The sequence below is a fragment of the Bombina bombina genome, chromosome 3 (assembly GCF_027579735.1).
Source record: "Bombina bombina isolate aBomBom1 chromosome 3, aBomBom1.pri, whole genome shotgun sequence".
NCBI lineage: Eukaryota > Metazoa > Chordata > Amphibia > Anura > Bombinatoridae > Bombina > Bombina bombina.
Genome location: NC_069501.1, coordinates 979909236 through 979931578, shown reverse-complemented (window position 1 = coordinate 979931578; position 22343 = coordinate 979909236).

Below are 22343 nucleotides of genomic sequence, written 5' to 3'. Positions count from 1 at the left end.
ATGCGCACATGCGCAGAAGTGCAAGGCCCTCCTATCGCCGCGCGCGCATGCGCGCTTGTACTTGGCCCTTCTCCTCCACTGCCTCTTAGCGTCTCTTGCCTCACCAGCAGACCTGGCTGCCCCCGGTAAGTGCACCTATTGCCCACCTAAGCCACCCGTTGGCCCACCACCCGCGACCGGAAGCCTCCCTAAGTTACCTGGGCCGCTCCGGTCGCGCGTGGCGTCTCCTCCTCCACTGGCCCGCCCTCCAAGATGGCGGCCGAGATCCTCCTCCTCAGATGAACTGGAGGAGTACATCTCGCGCGATCTGCCATCAGAGAGGGCGGGTCCCGCTGCGCACTCTGCAATGCCTTGCGCGTTAGGCCCTAAACACTCGGCCTCTGCACCTGCCCCACCACCGGCAGCCTGGGCCGTGATCTGGCTCTGCCCATGCCCAGGGGGGGACATAGCAGCAGACAATGATTGGGCTAAGGCCAAAACCACCGCCATGGCTGCCGGTGTGAGCGCAGGCAATTGCCCAGCAACATCGTCCCCCACCAGCACCCCCAGGCCACTGGTAGATGTCCCTGACACCAAAGGGCCCACACGGACCCCACTAGACCCGGACAGAACTTCACCCCGGCCTGCACCAGGCCGAGATTGGCCCACCCCAGTAGGGGCTGAAACAACTGCTCTAGACTTGGGCCCTGAGCCCCCTCTCCCACCCTTGGCAGGCCCCTTTCCTTTATTAAAACTCCTCTGAGGACTATCTTTCTGGGGAGTGGGGGTACCGCATCATCAGACCCATGCTCCTCCATCTGTCTTGCAGGTCCTTTTTTTCTGGACGCCATCTCCACGACCTCCCTGTATCTCTTAGGTGGCAGAGATTTCCTCCTGGATCTATTCATTTCCAAATATTCCCTCAAGGACACAGCAGAAAACTTTCTCCTTGAAGTCTGGAACCGAAAAGAGGCCGGACAACCTGCTGCAGGACCCTATAAAGGTAAGCACAAACACCTCCTCCTCTCCTGCAACATTGTAACAAACACACTCTACCACATACCGCATATGCAGTCATAACACAAAAGTCTGGCCTGTTTACAGAGGGAGCTCCTCTGATATGCTACACTCAATCAACTATATTAGCATATATATTGGACCTAGTACATATTTCCTATTGACCATATAGTAGTGATTTCTAACATGGGTTTTAGGAAAGGCTCTAGTTACATACTACAGACAGGTTCATGCATTGCCTGTGTTTATATGAGACTGGGTGAGTCCATTACTATGGTGATATGACTAACAAAATTAACTCACAGCTGAGCAGAGGTCAGGTGGTGTTCTTCTATCAATGGATATTTGAACACAGATCATTGAAGGATTATGGGAGTGGGTCGGCACCTATTAACCTATTGTAGGACCAGGAAGGGTTTAAATAGCATTTGTATCTCTATGTTTTATTATTGTTATTGTATAGCCTGAGGAAACATCCTTTGAAGGGCTGAGAAACGCGTTGCTTTGTTTTTAAATAAAATTATACGCTTTTATTGATACACTTGCTGTCTTCTGGGATTTATCTGGGACCCTTCTTTGTATGGTGCTGAGAGGATCTTGCCTAAACACCAGAGCACAGTTTAATGGGCGACTGAGAGGTCCCAGCTTGCCTTTACTGCACCTGGAGGTGTGCTACATCTTGTAAGTGCAATCACGAAGTGCAATCACGAAGTGTTATTTTATTGCCTATCCCCACTGTACTAGGCTATGGTAGCTGTGTTTTATCACTGACAGGTACAAACGCCTTGCATGCTGACTATTTGATCGAGTGCTTGAACACTGGCACACAGTGAGCTGGACCACTGCTATTGATCCAGTCCGCTCCATCTGCACCATTGGGTGCATCTCTTTTGTGAGTACCATTCTGTATAATACTGAATAACCCATTCTTCAGACGTTACTAGGCCATATTGGTGCCTCTGTGTTCCTTCTTTTTACACTTCTTCTTCTTATAACACAAATGGTTTCTAAAAGCTTCTCTGGATAAACCCCTTCACTGCTCTGAAATTCCCAGCAGTGAAGGGGTTTATCAGGTAGCTTGTAAGGTTAAGTTTAGCTGTAGTGTAGAAATTCCCCTCCAAGCTGACACCTCCCACCCCCTGATTCCTACCTGATCTCTCCAAAACAGCTCTCCTCCCTCCCCCTCTTGCCCACCCAAAGTTGGTCCACCTCCCTCCTGACCCTCCCACACCACCAACGGTCAGCACCACTGCAACCTGATGCAGAGAGGGACACAGAGCATCTGATCTGATCTTCTGTACTACTATTTCTGAACTGTCACACTTGTGGGTCATGGCGAAAAAGCACAATCTCGTCGCTGTCAGTGAGATCGCCACAGAAAGAGCCCAGGACAAGGCACTTGTCATTAAGAGGTTAAAGGGACATGAAACACAATTTTTTTTCATGATTCAGAGAGAGCATGCATTTTTTAAACAGCTTTCCAATTTACTTCTATTATCTAATTTGTTTTGTTATATTGGCATCCTTTGTTGAAATGCATACCTAGGAGCTGCTGACTGGTGGTTGCACATAAATGCCGACTTTTATTGGCTCAGCCATACACATTACTGTTTCTTCAACAAAGGATACCAAGAGAATTAAGCAAATTGGATAATGGAATTAAATTGCAAAGTTGTTTAAAAACATAATTTATGCTTACCTGATAAATTCCTTTCTTCTGTAGTGTGATCAGTCCACGGGTCATCATTACTTCTGGGATATTACTCCTCCCCAACAGGAAGTGCAAGAGGATTCACCCAGCAGAGCTGCATATAGCTCCTCCCCTCTACGTCACTCCCAGTCATTCGACCAAGGACCAACGAGAAAGGAAAAGCCAAGGGTGAAGTGGTGACTGGAGTATAAATTAAAAAATATTTACCTGCCTTAACAACAGGGCGGGCCGTGGACTGATCACACTACAGAAGAAAGGAATTTATCAGGTAAGCATAAATTATGTTTTCTTCTGTTAAGTGTGATCAGTCCACGGGTCATCATTACTTCTGGGATACCAATACCAAAGCAAAAGTACACGGATGACGGGAGGGATAGGCAGGCTCTTTATACAGAAGGAACCACTGCCTGAAGAACCTTTCTCCCAAAAATAGCCTCCGATGAAGCAAAAGTGTCAAATTTGTAAAATTTGGAAAAAGTATGAAGCGAAGACCAAGTTGCAGCCTTGCAAATCTGTTCAACAGAGGCCTCATTCTTGAAGGCCCAAGTGGAAGCCACAGCTCTAGTAGAATGAGCTGTAATTCTTTCAGGAGGCTGCTGTCCAGCAGTCTCATAAGCTAAACGAATTATGCTACGAAGCCAAAAAGAAAGAGAGGTAGCGGAAGCTTTTTGACCTCTCCTCTGCCCAGAGTAAATGACAAACAGAGAAGACGTTTGTCGAAATTCCTTAGTTGCCTGTAAGTAAAATTTTAGAGCACGGACTACATCCAGGTTGTGCAGTAGACGTTCCTTCTTTGAAGAAGGATTTGGGCATAAAGAAGGAACAACAATCTCTTGATTGATATTCCTGTTAGTAACTACCTTAGGTAAGAACCCAGGTTTAGTACGCAGGACTACCTTATCCGAATGAAAAATCAAATAAGGAGAATCACAATGTAATGCTGATAATTCAGAGACTCTTCGAGCCGAGGAAATAGCCATTAAAAATAGAACTTTCCAAGATAACAACTTTATATCAATGGAATGAAGGGGTTCAAACGGAACGCCCTGTAAAACATTAAGAACAAGGTTTAAACTCCATGGTGGAGCAACAGTTTTAAACACAGGCTTAATCCTGGCCAAAGCCTGACAAAAAGCCTGGACGTCAGGAACTTCTGACAGACGTTTGTGTAACAGAATGGACAGAGCTGAGATCTGTCCCTTTAATGAACTAGCAGATAAACCCTTTTCTAAACCTTCTTGTAGAAAAGACAATATCCTAGGAATCCTAACCTTACTCCAAGAGTAACCTTTGGATTCACACCAATGTAGGTATTTACGCCATATCTTATGGTAAATCTTTCTGGTAACAGGTTTCCTAGCCTGTATTAAGGTATCAATAACTGACTCAGAAAACCCACGTCTTGATAAAATCAAGCGTTCAATTTCCAAGCAGTCAGCTTCAGAGAAGTTAGATTTTGATGTTTGAAGGGACCCTGTATCAGAAGGTCCTGTTTCAGAGGTAGAGACCAAGGTGGACAGGATGACATGTCCACCAGGTCTGCATACCAAGTCCTGCGTGGCCACGCAGGTGCTATTAGAATCACTGATGCTCTCTCTTGTTTGATTCTGGCAATCAATCGAGGAAGCAACGGGAAGGGTGGAAACACGTAAGCCATCCTGAAGTCCCAAGGTGCTGTCAGAGCATCTATCAGGACTGCTCCTGGATCCCTGGATCTGGACCCGTAACGAGGAAGCTTGGCGTTCTGTCGAGATGCCATGAGATCTATCTCTGGTTTGCCCCAACGTCGAAGTATTTGGGCAAAGACCTCCGGATGAAGTTCCCACTCCCCCGGATGAAAAGTCTGACGACTTAAGAAATCCGCCTCCCAGTTCTCCACTCCCGGGATGTGGATTGCTGACAGGTGGCAAGAGTGAGACTCTGCCCAGCGAATTATCTTTGATACTTCCATCATAGCTAGGGAGCTTCTTGTCCCTCCCTGATGGTTGATGTAAGCTACAGTCGTGATGTTGTCCGACTGAAACCTGATGAACCCCCGAGTTGTCAACTGGGGCCAAGCCAGGAGGGCATTGAGAACTGCTCTCAATTCCAGAATGTTTATTGGCAGGAGACTCTCCTCCTGACTCCATTGTCCCTGAGCCTTCAGAGAATTCCAGACGGCACCCCAACCTAGAAGGCTGGCGTCTGTTGTTACAATTGTCCAGTCTGGTCTGCTGAATGGCATCCCCCTGGACAGATGTGGCCGAGAAAGCCACCATAGAAGAGAATTTCTGGTCTCTTGATCCAGATTCAGAGAAGGGGATAAGTCTGAGTAATCCCCATTCCACTGACTTAGCATGCACAGTTGCAGTGGTCTGAGGTGTAAGCGTGCAAAGGGTACTATGTCCATTGCCGCTACCATTAAGCCGATTACCTCCATGCATTGAGCCACTGACGGGTGTTGAATGGAATGAAGGGTGCGGCAAGCACTTTGAAGTCTTGTTAGCCTGTCCTCTGTCAGGTAAATCTTCATTTCTACAGAATCTATAAGAGTCCCCAGGAAGGGAACTCTTGTGAGTGGAACGAGTGAACTTTTCTTTTCGTTCACCTTCCATCCATGTGACCTTAGAAATGCCAGCACTAACTCTGTATGAGACTTGGCAGTTTGAAAGCTTGAAGCTTGTATCAGAATGTCGTCTAGGTATGGAGCTACCGAGATTCCCCGTGGTCTTAGTACCGCCAGAAGAGCACCCAGAACCTTTGTGAAGATTCTTGGAGCTGTAGCCAATCCGAATGGAAGAGCCACAAACTGGTAATGCCTGTCTAGGAAGGCAAACCTTAGGTACCGATAATGATCTTTGTGAATCGGTATGTGAAGGTAAGCATCTTTTAAATCTACAGTGGTCATGTACTGACCCTCTTGGATCATAGGTAAAATTGTCCGAATAGTCTCCATCTTGAACGATGGAACTCTTAGGAATTTGTTTAGGATCTTTAAGTCCAGGATTGGTCTGAAAGTTCCCTCTTTTTTGGGAACCACAAACAGATTTGAGTAAAACCCCTGTCCCTGTTCCGATCGTGGAACTGGATGGATTACTCCCATTAACAAGAGCTCTTGTACGCAGCGTAGAAACGCCTCTTTCTTTGTCTGGATTGTTGACAATCTTGACAGATGAAATCTCTCTCTTGGAGGAGAGTATTTGAAGTCCAGAAGGTATCCCTGAGATATTATCTCTAGCGCCCAGGGATCCTGAACATCTCTTGCCCAAGCCTGGGTGAAGAGAGAAAGTCTGCCCCCCACTAGATCCGATCCCGGATCGGGGGCCCTCAATTCATGCTGTTTTAGGGGCAGCAGCAGGTTTCCTAGTCTGCTTGCCCTTGTTCCAGGACTGGTTAGGTTTCCAGCCTTGTCTGTAGCGAGCAACAGCTCCTTCCTGTTTTGGTGCAGAGGAAGTTGATGCTGCTCCTGCTTTGAAATTACGAAAGGAACGAAAATTAGACTGTCTAGTCTTGGCTTTGGCTTTGTCCTGAGGCAGGGCATGGCCTTTACCTCCTGTAATGTCAGCGATAATCTCTTTCAACCCGGGCCCGAATAAGGTCTGCCCTTTGAAAGGTATATTAAGCAATTTAGACTTAGAAGTAACATCAGCTGACCAGGATTTTAGCCACAGCGCCCTGCGTGCCTGAATGGCGAATCCTGAATTCTTCGCCGTAAGTTTAGTAAGATGTACTACGGCCTCCGAAATGAATGAATTAGCTAGTTTAAGGACTCTAAGCCTGTCCGTAATGTCGTCCAGAGTAGCTGAACCAATGTTCTCTTCCAGAGACTCAATCCAGAATGCCGCTGCAGCCGTGATCGGCGCAATGCATGCAAGGGGTTGCAATATAAAACCTTGTTGAACAAACATTTTCTTAAGGTAACCCTCTAATTTTTTATCCATTGGATCTGAAAAAGCACAGCTATCCTCCACCGGGATAGTGGTACGCTTAGCTAAGGTAGAAACTGCTCCCTCCACCTTAGGGACCGTTTGCCATAAGTCCCTTGTGGTGGCGTCTATCGGAAACATTTTTCTAAATATCGGAGGGGGTGAGAACGGCACACCGGGTCTATCCCACTCCTTAGTAACAATTTCAGTAAGTCTCTTAGGTATAGGAAAAACCTCAGTACTCGTCGGTACCGCAAAATATTTATCCAACCTACACATTTTCTCTGGTATTGCAACTGTGTTACAATCATTCAGAGCCGCTAACACCTCCCCTAGTAATACACGGAGGTTTTCCAGTTTAAATTTAAAATTTGAAATATCTGAATCCAGTCTGTTTGGATCAGAACCGTCACCCACAGAATGAAGTTCTCCGTCCTCATGTTCTGCCACCTGTGACGCAGTGTCTGACATGGCCCTAATATTATCAGCGCACTCTGTTCTCACCCCAGAGTGATCACGCTTACCTCTTAGTTCTGGTAATTTAGCCAAAACCTCAGTCATAACAGTAGCCATATCCTGTAATGTGATTTGTAATGGCCGCCCAGATGTACTCGGCGCTACAATATCACGCACCTCCCTCTGAGCGGGAGATGTAGGTACTGACACGTGAGGCGAGTTAGTCGGCATAACTCTCCCCTCGTTGTTTGGTGAAATTTGTTCAATTTGTACAGATTGACTTTTATTTAAAGTAGCATCAATACAGTTAGTACATAAATTTCTATTGGGCTCCACTTTGGCATTGCAACAAATGACACAGGTATCATCCTCTGAATCAGACATGTTTAACACACTAGCAAATAAACTTGTAACTTGGAAATACAATTCAAATAGAATAATATTAAAACGTACTGTGCCTTTAAGAAGCACAGAAGATCTATGACAGTTGAAAATTAATAAATTGAAACAGTTATAGCCTCAATCCTTGTAAATAACACAACTTTAGCAAAGGTTTAATCCCATTAGCAAAGATAACAAATTCTGAAAGCAGGAAACAAATTACAGAATAAACGTTTTTTTATCTCAGTCAAACTATAATTCTCACAGCTCTGCTGAGAGAAATTACCTCCCTCAAAATAAGTTTTGAAGACCCCTGAGCTCTGTAGAGATGAACCGGATCATGCAGGGAATACAATGAGTTGCTGACTGAAATATTTGATGCGTAGTAAAAGCGCCAAAAAACGGCCCCTCCCCCTCACACACAGCAGTGAGGGAGAACAGAAACTGTCAGAAAACAGATTAAGCAACTGCCAAGTGGAAAAATAGTGCCCAAACATTTATTCACTCAGTACCTCAGTAAATGAAAACGATTTTACATTCCAGCAAAAACGTTAAACATAATCTCTAGTTATTAAACAGCTTTATGTATTTCTTACAGTGTAATTCTAGTGAAGTACCATTCCCCAGAATACTGAAGTGTAAAGTATACATACATGACATTATATCGGTATGGCAGGATTTTCTCATCAATTCCATTGTCAGAAAATAAAAACTGCTACATACCTCTATGCAGATTCATCTGCCCGCTGTCCCCTGATCTGAAGTTTACCTCTCCTCAGATGGCCAAGAAACAGCAATATGATCTTAACTACTCCGGCTAAAATCATAACAAAACCTCTGGTAGATTCTTCTTCAAACTCTGCCAGAGAGATAATAACACACTCCGGTGCTATTTTAAAATAACAAACTTTTGATTGAAGATATAAAACTAAGTATAATCACCATAGTCCTCTCACACATCCTATCTAGTCGTTGGGTGCAAGAGAATGACTGGGAGTGACGTAGAGGGGAGGAGCTATATGCAGCTCTGCTGGGTGAATCCTCTTGCACTTCCTGTTGGGGAGGAGTAATATCCCAGAAGTAATGATGACCCGTGGACTGATCACACTTAACAGAAGAAATTATATTTTCTATCTTAATCATGAAATAAATAAAAAAATTGTGTTTCATATCCCTTTTAAACAAACTTGCCAGTTAACTTTGATTATCAAACAATATTTTTTTAAATACAGTGTTCCTTTAATTATGACTGTTGTTTACATGTAGCCCTTTTTATATTGTTAAATTATCCATTCAAGCTTCCACAAAGTTTTACTTTGTATAGTTTTCTTATTAACCCATAAAATTAAGTTAGCAGATAATAATGTCAACTGGAGAAACCTCCTTCCAGAACTCAGGTAACCATTATGTGATCACTGTGGCATTGGCAATCACTTGACTGAACCATATGCATTTAGGACATGTTAACAGAGGATAGGGATAGCTGCATCTTTCTCTTCAGAATACATAGCGGTGTATCAGGTCCTCTTTTTATAATGTTTTGTTCTGTGTTACTCCAGTTGCCATAGCAATAACTACAACCTCACCACACGGCCTAAAGACGTCCACACCCCACTTGTCATATAAATATATCACAAGGTCACTCTTTAGAAAGAGGTTATTTAAACCAGTGAAATAAGGCGTTCATGTCATTTTGGCTGTTAATAACAATCAGCAGGTTGCAACTACACACCACTTTCTTTTTTCTTGTAAAGGTTCATAGACCATGACTTCTACAAGTAAATTAAAATTAAGAGTGTCCCAAAGAAATGGATGAAGTGGGTCAGTGCATGATTTATGGGTATAAATAATTTGGTCCTTTTTCTGTGCTAATTAAATTTGGCCTTTAGTTTGACAAGTTAGAATCTGTCAAAATGAGTCATAACATTTTATAACATGTCTAAAATGTAATATCTTACTTTTAATACTAATTTCTCTCTTTTGTTTTTGGAAGGTTAATAGAAGCTAAAGTATAAGACATAAATGTATGGTGCACAGACCATCCAACATGCTGAGTTTTAAAATGAGGACTAGAGGAATGGCAGATGGAGACAAGGTCCGTGTTTTGCAGGTCAGGTTTTGGTATGTGATTAACCTCTGGGCATGGCTATGTAGTCAGTGGGCAGTTTAGGTAGAGAGTCACGTCATTTCTAGGTGCAATCCACATTTCCCCTGACATGGATGGGGTTAAAAGGACAGTAAAGTCAAAATTAAAGGGATCATCAAAAAATATTATTTTGTATACATTAATTGAAAACTTTATTTGTTGTTTAAAATTAAAAAAAAATAATTAATGAAGGTATTTGAGTAATTACATGTCAAAGTGCTTGGGGGCATCCATTTTATAAGGTCTATTTGGCTAGATTTTCAAATTCAAGCTGTATGCAGTACATATTACCTTAGTACATGTAATAAAAGGGCAGCTGATGCTAAAACCTTTCCATCCACCTTACATTATTATTTTCTTTTTCCTCTATTGTTATATCTACTGTGGGCTGTGCTAACCATCAGGTTTAGAATATATAAACATGTTAGGTTTCTAATTAGTGTTTTTATTTCTTTGAGAGGACTAAATTGTTATATATATATATATATATATATATATATATATATATATATATATATATATATATATATATATGTACTTTATTCTGATTTATTTTGATTTTATATAAAAAAAAGTTAAGGGGTGCAGGGTTGTGTGGTTTTCAGAGGGGGTGCAGGGCCAGGGTATCTGATATGCTGCATAATGTAGGCATTCAAATGCTATGACTAAGAGCCCAACATAGGGCTTGTAACATTGTCCTTATTCCCATAATGTGGAAGCAATAAAGAAATGTGATTATTTTTTATAAGAGGCTGGATTCCATTGTCTTTCATAATGTATGTATGTGACAGTGGGTCTGCAGGGCTATAGGGTTTGATCTGAGGTATCATGTGTTTTTTTGATGTCAGTGGGGCCAAGGCAATAGGGACAGAGAAAGGCTCCAGAGCAAGGGCTGTAGCTATAGGGCTGACAAAAGTAGTAATTTGAGTGTGATATGAGGTTTATTAGAAAGTGCAGAAATCATACAGTTAGATAATATCACCAATGAAAAGTATAAACATGAAAAATTAGATTAATCATTTGAGCTGTTTGGCAGGTATAGGGTTACTTATGCAAATGCTGTCTGTGACTGGGTTGTGTAAAGTGTACTTAGGTGACTTACTTGATTGCCAGGGAGCAATGGTACACAGAGCAGTGAAGAGAAAAATCTATAATCAGAGTGAGCAGAGCCACAGAATAGAGCAGTACTGTGGAGTTTGGTGTGAGAGACTGCAGATAGATGTGGATATCAGAAGATAGGAGATGTCAGTGGTAATAAATACTGCTGTGGTAAAAAGCACTTGTTTTCTGAAGAAGTTTTGCAATATGAAAAATAAAAATGGTACTGAAATAATTTTGTGGCAATACTGAATGTGAAATAAACAGAAAACCACCACCTCCTACTGGGCAACCTGAATAAAACATGTGTCTCAATACTAAGAATTAAGATAGCGTCAGGCAATTTTGTGCCTGACTGGGCACACTATGTATTCAAAATGGTGGCAATCAATTTCATGATCTCACGTGTTTAAATAAAAAAATACAAAGAGGGGCTTTTTAAAAACAAGCAGTAACCCCTCCCCTCCAAAAAAATCCCAGATAAGTATTTAATCTATAGGAAAAATATGTATTTGCAATAAGAGGGTTTCTTTAAACTTAAATGGTATGGGTTTACTTCCATTAGCACTTTTGCTTAGTTCTTTTGGTATGCTTTGTTAAAGAATAAGCCTAGGTGAACCCAGGGACATGCACGCATTTTACGCCATCTGGCACTGGCAGCAATGTTTGCAACAATGTTTAAAGCAATGTAATACACAGTGGCAAACACTGCTGTCATAAGGACTAAAGACACTTTCACAATCCTAAGCTCGTATTAGCCTATGTAGGTTTACTCTTCAACAAAGCATTCTAAGAGTAAAAGTAAAATTGAAACTTGTTTAAAATTGCATGTTCTATCCGGATCATTAAAGTTTAACTTTTACTTTAATGTCCCTTTAACTAAACCCGTTACTGCCACTCATTTGTCACAGGCAGGTATGACAAATCAGAATGGCTGCCACCAGAATGTGATGGATGGAGTTAAAGGGACATTGACAGTGACAAAATTGAAATCCGTATGGACGCATTTCACTTTTGGATAGAAGCATTTTTGCAATATACATGTATTATCAAAAATATTTAAGTATGCGCTGTGCACCAGCATTTCAAACACGTCCCTTGCTCTAGGTGCTTGTATCATGTGGTAAGGTAATGACTCAACTAAAACAGTGATAACTTTTATTGGAAGCAATTTTGCCAATACGTGTATATTGCAAATATGTTTCTATTGAAAGATGTAATTCATATATGTGCATTTAAATTTTGACCGGAATGTCCTTTTAACTAAACACGACACTGCCACTAGATTGTCATAGCGAAGCTCTATCTGAAGCCAACTTAAGGTACACACACTGAGGTATTGGTAACTATAATGTGATGACTGTGGCATTAGCAATCACTTGATTGAGCCATATGCCTCTGGGCCCTTTAGAATACATAGTGGCCTATGAGGCCCCATTTTTCAAATGTTTTCTCTTTGAAACTGTTACCAGCTTGTCAAAGACATGACTACTTGGCATAAAAGGGTTAACTGTACTGGGCCTCCACCTACCTTTTCCCAAGTTTTTACCAGTGCATATGAGCCAACCCAAACTAACCCCCAAATCTTGCCTACACCAACCCAAAATCAATATAGCTACCACCACCCAAGACCTTAATATTCAGGGCAACTCTATACTAGAAAAAGAATACTTTTATATTGTAATTCTCAAGGCAAGGGAGCTTTAAATTTTATTACTAGAACACAAAGAGAGATCTGAATACATTTATATTTTAATCTATAAAATATTACAAATTAGAATCATAGCATTGTAAAATCACTGCTAGAGCAAAATCAATATATATATAACACAACAAAATCACGGACTAAGAGGCTCAGGTTGGAGAATATGTAAAGTTCCGTAGAGTTACTCAGGCTGTAGTAGCTCGGTAGTAGATTAGTCTGTTTATGGGCAAACAATTGTCACATATGCAGAAGAGAAGATTGTTAAGACACTCACAGATATCACCAGGAAGAGGATAAGGGACCTTTCATCTTTTTACAAACACCTCCTGTACAGCACCGCCACCGCTGCCGTGCTTCAGGTAGTGGATGTAATGGGATGGGTCTGCCTCACTTTGGTTCCATCTGTGTCCTTCCACCAGCCAGGTAAAGCACTATAGGCGCTATCCGTTCAAGATGCTCCAGAAGCCCAACACGTCGATGACGTGAATGTTGTAAATGTTACCGCTCCGCCAGTAGCTGTAAAAGTGGGGAAAAGTGATGCAAATCAAACGAAAAGAATATACCCGGCTCTGCTTGAGTAAAAGTAAAAACTTTTATTTGGTCAAATTAAAATATACAGCAACATGAACATCAATAGCAAGCATCTAACATGTTTCGACCTGCAGCCTTACTTATAGACATAAGTTTGATAAAAATACTGCCATATTTAAAAGCAACAGCTGACATTCTATTGGATGCTTCCTAATAACAACATTAGCATATCAGCTTTAGTTGAATAACAATATTGCAATGCAATGTGGTATGAAAGGGGATTTCTGAATCAATTTACAAAACTATATACATCTTAATAGAGATAGATAGTTAACAAGTATCATTAGCTACACAGAGATTACTGAACAATAGAACAATGAAAAGATAAAAAGTGATTAATAAAAAATTACGCATAATACAATATATATAATAGCGAGGTTCCATAATTAGGATACACACAGCGCCAAATACTAAAAAGTACAAGATATATTCAAGTAATTTTTAGTGACTAAAGTTACATATAATGAGAGAAAATAGAACAACATAAAGGCACTCTTCAATCTAAGCTTAAAAAACATAAGGGATAAACCTCCTATTACGTCTTTCTTGTACCAACAAAATTAATAAATAAAGACACTTGACAACAGGTTATATGGGCTAAAGACCGGTCACGGTCACATTTATTAATAACAATAAGCCTTTAAAACTAGGCTTATTCAACTATGCCAAATAGGCAACTTTAAATAGATATATAACAAACTATATTAGTTCTTCACTGGTGGTGGCCAAGACTAGCTAAATTAACCCTTACTGACAGACGGCCAGGGCCCTACACGGTGTTTGCAACGTGGCAGGCTGCCACGCCCAATTGGCAGGGAGAGAGAGCTGTAAGCTATAGAGGTATTTTCCTAAGATTCGTAGGGGGGGAGTAACCCCTAGGTCGGCACCTAGTGGGTGTCACCTCCCTCATCCCATGACATCACTCATCTCGCCCCCTGCCCGCTCTCTAGGCCCTGACCGACCGCCAGCTGGGGCATACAACCAGCCCAGTAAGGCAATCCCCCCAGAACGAGTCATAAAAACACGCTCTAGGTGGGTGGAAGACTAAATTACACCCCTGGGCTTATTGAGCTAGTTCAATTAAACCTACCCATGCCAGGGGATAAGTCCCTAACCCTACCTAACGCCGCCACTTCTCCTTCCGGGGCCGGGCGGGCGGGGAAAGCTTGCATGAAGTCTGGAACCAGGAAGAAAAGAGGGCCGGATCCACTGCAGCCAGGACCTATAAAGGTAAGCAGAAACACCGCCCCCCTACATGCAACATTGTAACATCTAGTACCTTCCAGACTTCAACTCAGTTATCCCTTAATTTTGCTACAGGCCCACTAGAGGGCCCTCCACTTCCATAAGGGATAAACCTCCTATTACGTCTTTCTTGTACCAACAAAATGAATAAATAAAGACACTTGACAACAGGTTATATGGGCTAAAGACCGGTCATGGTCACATTTATTAATAACAATAAGCCTTTAAAACTAAGCTTATTCAACTATGCCAAATAGGCAACTTTAAATAGATATATAACGAACTATATTAGTTCTTCGCTGGTGGCGGCCAAGACTAGCTAAATTAACCCTTACTGACAGACGGCCAGGGCCCTACACGGTGTTTGCAACGTGGCAGGCTGCCACGCCCAATTGGCAGGGAGAGAGAGAGCTGTAAGCTATAGAGGTATTTGCCTAAGATTCGTAGGGGGGAGTAACCCATAGGTCGGCACCTAGTGGGTGTCACCTCCCCCATCCCATGACATCACTCATCTCGCCCCCTGCCCGCTCTCTAGGCCCTGACCGACCGCCACAAGAGTCAACCTCTTGCCGCCACAACTGACTAGCTCCTATACAACATATAAATATACCTAACCAGAATTCTTTTTTTTTTTTTTTATAAACTAAACAACTAAACATACAATAGAAGTGCTTTGCGAATGTCAGCTAGAAATATGTCCAGACCCTCTTCCGTGAGGTGAACGCCGTCCGTGCGGTAAAGAGCCTTATTGTCAGCTGTTATTGCATCATGCCTAATGGCAAAACCCCCTAACGCCGTGACTGTTCTCCCCATCTCCCTGTTAAGCTTCTTCCTAACGTTGTATGCAGCCCTCTGATTCACAATGTATCGCCAACGCAGTCGTGCAACCACGTTGGACCAACCAATCCTGACATCAGCGAGCCAAGCACACACCCAGCGGACATCTGAAGCCATCCTCCTGATCAAGTCCAATACAGGAACCGACCCCATGTCGTTCCCCCCCCAGATGCAAAACAATGATATGGGGCTGACCCCACCTCCTATGTGCATCCTGGAGCAAAGCAGGTAATTCTTCCCAGGTTAACCCTCTGCGCCCTAGCCACCGCACACTAGCTCTGGATCTTGAAATCCCCAATTGCTGTCCATCCGGCCGCTGAGACGCCCTGATGGACACCCAGTGCACAAAGGAATGACCCACTATCCAGACACGCTTCGTGGGCGCAGCCCTACCTGCAAACACATGATACACAACTGAACCAAACTACAAGGAACAGGAAAACAACAATTCCAAAACTTAACAAGACTCACCCTCCAGGGGGTGAATGTATGACTTAAATCTCCCCGATTTCCAGCGCCCCAAACTCTTGATGCCTGCCTCCGACTCCCCACTGCTAGCTGTGCTAGTAGCCGCCGCAATCCGGAATGAATGGGGGGCAATTCGCGAAGGATCCAGCCCAGCAGCGGACGCTGCCAAGGATAGAACCTTCTTAAATTGGTATAAAGATAAAGCGGAGCCATCTTCGTGGATAAGGAGCTGCCGAAAGCCTTTCGGCCGAACCTCACAATAAGCCTCATAGTTCGGGAACCGGGCAGCACTCCGCAAAATCATGCTTCCTCAAAGGAAGCCATGCACCCCTACCAAGGGGATCCATTTTAGACCTAGGTATAAGGAGCAACAGACCATCCTCCGACGGCCGAACATGCTCCCATTGTATCCCACCCTTGGTATCGCTTTTTGATGAAGCCACCACTTCACCAATCCTCAAAGCCCCCGCTAGAGCAATTGAGAATGCGGTCCTAAATAACAAAGCCTCAAACTTTGAAGCGCAAACCAACCGCAGAGTGCCCACCAATGCCTTCAACCGTAAGGGTGTGATAGGCTCCCTGCGATCGCTCACTCAAGGGGACAACCGACCCCATCCTTTCATTACCTGCTTTACCAGGAATGACCGCGAGAAATCCACTATGCCGAGTGACTTATTAAAGAAAGAGACGGCCGTTAACCTACTCTGCGCCGACAGCCTAGAGACACCCTGCTTATGTAACCCCGCTAGCCATTCCAGCACCTGTACCTGCGTAGCCCTCTGCACGGAGAACCCTTGCTGGCCGGCGAAGCAGACCCATGATCTCCAGTGTTTCTCATAAGCACACCAAGTCTTAGGTGCCAAGGACGCCCGTACTAGGGGAAGGACACTTTCCCAACCCCCGCCATCTGCCAAAGAAATTGAGGGCAAATTAGACCTGTGCTTGCTGCCAATGGCGCAACCCTCCTAAACTGAGCCCACTGAAATCTAGAGAGAGCATCCGCTATGACGTTGTGCACCCCCGGGACATGACGTGCCGTGAATCGTACATTCAACTGCAAGCAGCGCAACATCAGGTGTGACAGATACGTGACTACCCTGGGTGACGAAGCCGACAACCGGTTTATGGCATAAACAACACTCATGTTGTCTGACCAAAAAACCACCGCCCGATTTGCCAGTTGCTGCCCCCATAGTTCTATTGCTACTATGATCGGAAAAAGTTCCAATAAAGTTAGGTTTTTGGTTAAACCAGCCGAAACCCAATCCTCAGGCCATGGAGCCACGCTCCATTCGCCCGCAAAGTAAGCCCCATAACCGAAGCCCCCTGCCGCATCCGTAAATAGGTGCAACACTTGATTGGAAATAGGGCCTTCCCTCCATATGCAAACCCCGTTAAATTTCTTTAGAAATTCCTCCCAGACGCTGAGGTCATCCCTCATCTCTGCGGACACTTCTATCCTCGAGCGCCGCGTGTTAGGGCCCTGCAGCCGACTCTCCAACCGCCTGTTAAATACCCTCCCCATGGGTATAGCCCTGCCAGCAAAGTTCAGCAGTCCCAACAAAGACTGCAACTCTTTAAGAGAGATAGAGCTGGCTTTACACACCGACAAAACCACCTGCAATAGGCGGTCGACCTTGTCTTGTGGCAATCTACAAACCTCAGCCGCGGTATCGATTTCGATACCGAGGAAAGTGAGGCGCGTACAGGGGCCCTGTGTCTTGTCGTCAGCTAGAGGCACCCCAAATCTACCCATCATCTCTTGCATGACCACCATCATGCGTGCGCATTCCTCCGACTCCGCCTCACCCACCAGCAAGAAGTCCCCACCCCCAGACTCCCACTGCACTACCCAATGCAGAAAGGAACTAAAGCATTCGAACAGTGCACATGAAAGCGAGCATCCCATGGGAAGACATTTATCCACATAGAATGCCCCATCCACCTTCATGCCCATAAGCCTGAAGGCCGACGGGTGCAGGGGGAGTAAACGAAACGCTGACTCTATGTCCAGTTTCGCCATTAAGGCCCTCGCCCCTTTGCCCCTGACAATCCCGAGCGCGTCATCAAAGGACTGGTAATGCACTGAACTTGCTTCAGGGTCAATGGCATCATTCACTGACCCCCCTCTCGGGAAAGACAAATGATGGATGAGCCTGAACTTGCCCGTGTCCTTCTTGGGGACCACCCCCAATGGAGACACCACCAAATCCGCCAGTGGCTTATCCCAAAATGGGCCAACCACTCTCCCCAAGGCAACCTCCTTACCCAGCTTCTCCCAAACCACTCCCAGAAATTCGTAAGCCGACTTGAGGTTTCTGTGTATTACAGAACCCCGCACGGCCCCTTCTACCGGAATATAGAACCCCTCCCTCAACCCCGACCAGAGCAAATGCACTGCCCTCTGATCAGGGTACTGAGCCAGCCAAGGCTCCATGGCTTCCGCTCTAAGAGGGGTTGGGGCCCTTGTACCCAGGGCCCCCTCTGGGGGAAGGCTTATCTGCCCCAGACTCCCTGCGCTTGCTACAATCTGCCCCTGGGTGTGGACCGCTACAGAATTTGCAGATGTGACGAAAGGAGCAGCCAGCCCCCCTGTTGCATTGCTTATCCTGGAACTTCCAGTATTCCCTGTCGTGCCTCTTTTGTTTCGGCGCCACTCTATTAGGACCTTGGCGAGGAACAGGGGAGCCTAATGCACCCCCTTCCACACCCAGCTTTGACCACAGGTCAAGATCCTTAGTCCCGAAATGCAGGAGAGGGTTACCCAACATCTTCCTGCGAAAAGCCATAGCATATTCCCGCCATGTGCCTTCTTTAAATCTGGCAAGGATATCATTGATCGTATCCTCATATTTGAAGAGATTATGGCCTTGCGATGGCCACTTGTCAATATAGCAAGTAGCTAGCACCCGAAAGCACCTCTGCCACTCCTCAAATGTTTCCGGCCTCTGAACCTTCTTAGGTCCTGTGCCGTCCGCGGCGCGCTCCCGAGCCCTACAGGCCTCTGGCGAGAGTTCAAAGATGGTGACATATCGTCCATCCTGAATCTTCTTAACCACCTTAGACTTCATGTGCCCATACAAAGAGTGCACCAAGCACGGGTAAGTGTCCCCGTGTGCCACTACCTTCCTGGGCAAAGGAAGGTCTACCCCCGGCATGGACACAAAGCTAGCATCCTGAGGGGGAGGGACCACCCGGCCAAGATCAACCGATGTCCCCTTACCTTTCGCCTGCGCCGCTACCAGCTTCTTAATCATCTTGAACATCTCCTTCTGCCCCTTACCCACTAGCCCTAAGTCACCCTCACTCTCAGAACCAGACCCACTAGAGGATGATCCTAGCCCAGTGTGTGCAGATGTGTGTAAAAGGAACTCACCGCTGGGGGCCAAAGGTGGCGCAGCTCCAGAAGGCAGACGCTGACTCCTGTCCTCTGCAGCCGCTGTGGATGAGACTGCCGCCGGCACAGGACACTGACTGGAAGAAGCAGCCACAGTTGACACCGTCTGATCCATAACGAGCGCCTGTGGAAATAAAACAGATTGGGGAGTACTCCGCGGTGATGACTGAGCCCCTGAGGGGCCCCCAACCTGCTCACTGGACAAACACACACCTAACGCAGCAGACACAGCCTTACGTATCATCTCCTCTGTCACGCCAGCAGATTGCCCATGCAGACCGCTCACAGAGCCCACAGATTCACCCCTGATGCCCTGCGTAACATGTGAACCAGTATCCCGTTGCCTAGCTCCCCCTGAAGCAGTACCCACAACATCCAAGAATTCCGTGTCACCCACAGTATCCCCTTGGCCCACCACAGTTATACCCCTATGGCTCGCAACCAGATGCACACCATGCCAAGCTTGCACCCCCGGAGACACACACAGAGCTACACCTTGCACAGTCATACCCCCATGAGCAACAGCAGGAGACCCCTGCACAGTTATACCCCCGTGCAACACACCCGTAGGCACACCCTGAACATTCGTACCCATGTGTAGCCCACCCGGAGAGCCCTGTGAAGTGCGATTGCCCAAAGCGCCCCGCCTTTTGAGTTTTGCAATAGTGGCCCGCCTACCGCCCACTGTTTTGCCTGTTGCCTTCCTAGCCTGGCCTGTTTGAGGCCCACCTCTGCCCCCCCCGGCTGCCTCAGGAGCCCGACCACCCGCACGGAGACTCCCCAACTTACTAGTCCGAGCTCCGTGCGGTGATCTGCTCCTGGTTGCTGCCTGCAGCCGTGCACGTCCGCGCTCCTCCCCAACTGACTCATCACTGAGGGAGGAAGCGCGCGACGTGACGGCGGAAGGGGCGGAGCTACGCCCCGACGTGGGCCCAGGCATCTGAAGAGCCCGGACCACGTGGGCAGCCTGCCCTCCTTCCGAACTTGCTCCCACTATACCCAGGCCCCCGTGGGGAGTATCACCCAGAGGGCCTGAGCCAACGAGAGCACCGATGCCAAGGCCGCGGGAGGCAGGGCCCCAAGCTGCTGCCAAGACACGTGACCGGCAGCAGCCTGGTCCCCTTGCGGTATCTCCTCCCAGGTCTCAGCATCTAAGAGGCCAGAGGGCTCCTGCACCTCTGGGAATAGCGGAGGGGAATCGGGAGGGGGGTGGATCCGCCCAATAGGGGTAGATGGAGGGATATTGGAAGGGCCAGCCGCCTCAATGAGACCCGCTCCCCTAGGACTAACTAACTCAGTCTGGGCCCCAAAACCACCATGAGGGGGGGCAGGAGGGACAGGGACAGGAGAGGAACCCTGAGGTCCAGAGCCCGCCGCAGGGGCCCTGGATCCCAGCTTCCCCCTAGCCCTTGAAACCCTTGCCTGCAGCACAGGAGAAACCCTAGGCCTAACAACAGGGGAGGGGGGTACCACATCCTCTGAGTCTGATCCTCCATTATCTCTTGCAGCTCCTCTCATGCATGGAACCACCTTCACCACTTCGGTGTAGCGCTTAGGCGGAATAGACTTCCTCTTAGCACGCTCCATCACCACAGCAGAAGAAAGCTTGCTTGAAGTCTGGAACCAGGAAGAAAAGAGGGCCGGATCCACTGCAGCCAGGACCTATAAAGGTAAGCAGAAACACCCCCTACATGCAACATTGTAACATCTGGTACCTTCCAGACTTCAACTCAGTTATCCCTTTATTTTGCTACAGGCCCACTAGAGGGCCCTCCACTTCCACAAGCCAAAAAAGAAGAGGAAAATCGATCATTTGAAAGGTTCTTATTATCTCTAAAGATACAAATCACAGTAATAAATGTATTACATAGTTGGAAAAGTACAAATAGCAATTGGTTATAATGATACAAAGAAAACCAAATTAACAATCAGGTTCTATGAATGAACCTAGGCAAATACCCAGAAGTATCTAAAAAAATATAGAGAAGAGTACTCAAATGAACACACACACCTATTGACAAGCAATTGAAAAGGGAGGTAGGAGAAGAAATCTCTACGACCGATAACAGAGAACCTATGAAATAGATCCCCTAGAGGAAGACCATGGTATTCAAATAGGCAATACTCTCTTCACATCCCTCTGACATTCACTGCACTCTGAGAGGAAAACCGGGCTTCAGCCTGCTGCAAAGCGCATATCAACGTAGAAATCTAGCACAAACTTACTTCGCCACCTCCATGGGAGGCAAAGTTTGTAAAACTGAATTGTGGGTGTGGTGAGGGGTGTATTTATAGGCATTTTGAGGTTTGGGAAACTTTGCCCCTCCTGGTAGGAATGTATATCCCATACGTCACTAGCTCATGGACTCTTGCCAATTACATGAAAGAAATAACATTACACTGCAAATAAATACACAATCAAAGTAGGATAAAGGTAGATATATTCGAATAGCTATAAAAAAAGCTATAATAAAACAGCTAATTGTGTAAATCCACATGTAATGTGTTGATGTTATGCTATTCAAGAATCCAAAATAGCAATCATATTATTCCAAAAAATGAATAACATCATACAGTGAATTATAACTTTTAGGGGTACGTGACTCAAGAGTAAAAATCCAATATGCTTCCCGCTTCAAGAGGATTTTGTTCACATCCCCTCCTTTTGATGCTGACAAATGCTGTCTGATCCTTTCTCTGACTTCTCTAGAGATACACCCTACATATTGCTTTTTTGTGCAAGTACACCATATTACATATATGGCATTTTTGGTTCTACAGTTTACACATGATTTCACATTGTATTGTTTGTCTGTGGAGAGGGAATGAAAAATATCTCCTCTCTGTATGAATGAACAAGGAATACAAGCACTATAGCCACATCTAAAGTGTAAAGTAATCTAAAATACAAAGCACAAAATGTAAGTGTAACGAAACTCTCATATCACGCAGTGCTGTGTTGCACTGGGCTTGTCTCTCCTTCATATTTAGAAATGAGATCTCGCAGTGCTGGAGTGTCTCACCCTTTTCTCTTTTGAATATTCAGTGAGTTCAGCCCCTGTTAAATCTGAACTGCAATTTCTGTCCAAGCTGTAGAACCTTTGAATATCAGGGCCTTTGGCTTTACCCCATCTTATAAAGGAAGCAAACAAATATCAGGTGAACCTAATCACTGCAACTACTCTGAATTAACCAAGAGGAAACCTGAACTGGGTCCTTACAGTCTTTCTGTTAGTGGAGTTGAGAAATACCCTGCCCTGCTCTTGCAAATACTCCACTCCAGGAAACCCAAATACACAGTCACACATAGAAATCAATCAATAGCGTTCCCTGGGGCTATGTGCAATCCCACCTCCATGGTAGAAACTGCGCAAAACCTTTCCAAATACTTTTCCATATACTTTTCC